At 45.9% G+C, this 2,165-nt stretch overlaps 1 pseudogene across 1 annotated transcript in view; it reads left to right on the top strand.

The window, feature by feature from the left end:
- The window catches only part of LOC148148841 (sodium- and chloride-dependent neutral and basic amino acid transporter B(0+)-like), a 430,083-nt pseudogene that overhangs the window by 60,451 nt on the left and 367,467 nt on the right, over positions 1-2,165 (top strand). The window lies entirely within an intron of this gene.

Raw genomic sequence — 2,165 nt, 5'->3', positions numbered from 1 at the left:
CTCACACTTGCTCCATTTCCCATTTCATGAACTAATGCTTTCTCTGTGGTGTTCATCCTTGAATTTTCTAAAAACTCACCCCTCTCATGCAGCTTTTCAACCCCTGGTCAGCTTGAGGTTAAAAATAGAGAAATAAAAAGGGTGCAGGCACATGGGGAGGTAAAATAAAAGCATTTCCTTTACCTCTCACCAAACTCTCAGAGTTTCTATTCTGTGTCATTCCATTAACTACCCTTACTCGATTGGATTTCAGATCAATCTCTTATCAAGCAGTTAGGCAAACCAGTTAAGTCACAAACTCAGAGTGACACAGCTTGGAAACAGACCCTAGGGTCCAACCAGTCCATTACTTAATTGGCTGATCTCACTTGGCATGCAGCAGTGGCGTTAACTGACATTATTAGCCCTGCCTTGGTTGAATGGAAGAGCAGATTCAATGGGCTGAATGGCCTAATTCTGCTTCCATATCTTATGGTCTTATTGCTATCTCTAAGAGATTTCAGATTTAAACCAGTAACTTTGGTTCTAAATTCAAGGCAAGCTTTGCGCTTTGCGCCACAACACCAGTCTGTGGTAAACAGCACTGACTCACATTGAGTTACTGTCTGTCATTGAAATATGATGTCTTGGAATCCTTGCTTCATCTTCTAAATTTTGCTTCATCTCCCGAATGCCCTTCCAGCTTGCCACAGGAGTTGGTGCTCAGGTCGATGAAGACTTTTGAAAGGAGGTCACTCACTCTGAGGAAACAGCATCACAGGACTCCTGCATACCATCCACCACCTCAGATAGACACAGCTCAGTGAGACCAACAAGGAAAGGTGTTGGCTTATGATCTGGTGAGTCATGCATCACAAGTGAGCAAGAGGGTGTGTTGGACATAAAGACAGTAGTGGGGGTCCGTATTAGATGGTCTGGGCCTTTCCAGCCTCTACGCAGTCAGTGTAGATGCCAGAGACTGATTTGAAGTTCTGTCAACTTTTCTGGCAGCACTTTTCACTACCAGAGAGATTGAAAGAGTTCATCCCTGGATTGACTGGTATAATGTCTCAGGCATTAACACTGATGGATAAAGAGTTAACCTGCAATGGAACATCCAACAGGTAACTGAGAATATACTGGCTTTCACTAATGATCTGAGCACTCAGACTGCCACCTTGGAGAAATGAGAGAAACCTTAATTTTGACACTGAATGTCACAACAAACTGCAGCAAATATCCTTGAGCCTCATTGAGGAGAGTGACACAGCTTGGACCGTGCATTTGTCACCTATCGCTGGCTTCCACCAGGTGCATGATGCCAAACATAACACTGAGAGGGCCCCATCACCCAACCTGCAGAGTTCACCAACCCAGAGTCCATCAAGGTCCAGCTCCGTTGTGACCACAGCTGCCAGATCCTGGAGGTGCAAACTAGATAACATGGAACTGCCATGATGTACACATATCAGAGAACTCACAGGTTCCTGGTTCATTCTTCAGGTATTGCAGTGATGGATGCTAGGAAACAAGGCCAACCGCTTCCAACCATGGCTCCAGGCATCTTTACTAAACCGTCACACTGATGCACAATGGAGATACAAAGCTGGTCATTCTTCTTCTCGTGCCTATTGGATCAAACAATTGGCCTACCCATGATAAGGTTTTCATGATTGGAGGACTCTGGTGGAGACTTGCAGGATAGCCCAGAAAGGGTTGGTTGCTGCATCATTGTGGTACGTGATACCTTTCACAACTGCAGGTGACAAAGTGGGGATTGTCCTGGATGCAACACAGCCTAGAGAGCAACTTTCTGGTGGTTAAATTGACAATCAGGACCATCCAAGAGACAATAACAGAGCTATGCCCCATCAAGACCAAAGGGCCAGACAGAACCTGACCAAAACTCACTTCCAGGAATAATGAGCTGGGCTTGGACATCCTTGCAATGTATAACTTCCTCTAGGTTATATAATGGACAGCTCCTGGGATTGGCCCACAGGAGTGGCATGGTGGCTCAGTGGTTAACACTGCTGCCTCACAGCACCAGGGATCTGGGTTCCATTTCAACCTAAGGTGATTGTCCCATGTGGAGTTTGCATGTTGTGCCTGTGTCTGCATTGGTTTCCTCAGGATACGCTGGTTTCCTCCAACAGTCCAGAGATGTTAGGAGGTTAGGCCATGCT

Source organism: Chiloscyllium plagiosum, unplaced genomic scaffold, assembly GCF_037043375.1.
Source record: "Chiloscyllium plagiosum isolate Xiang-an unplaced genomic scaffold, Cpla_swu_hap1 HiC_scaffold_11, whole genome shotgun sequence".
Lineage (NCBI taxonomy): Eukaryota > Metazoa > Chordata > Chondrichthyes > Orectolobiformes > Hemiscylliidae > Chiloscyllium > Chiloscyllium plagiosum.
This window is presented reverse-complemented; position numbering and strand designations above follow the sequence as displayed.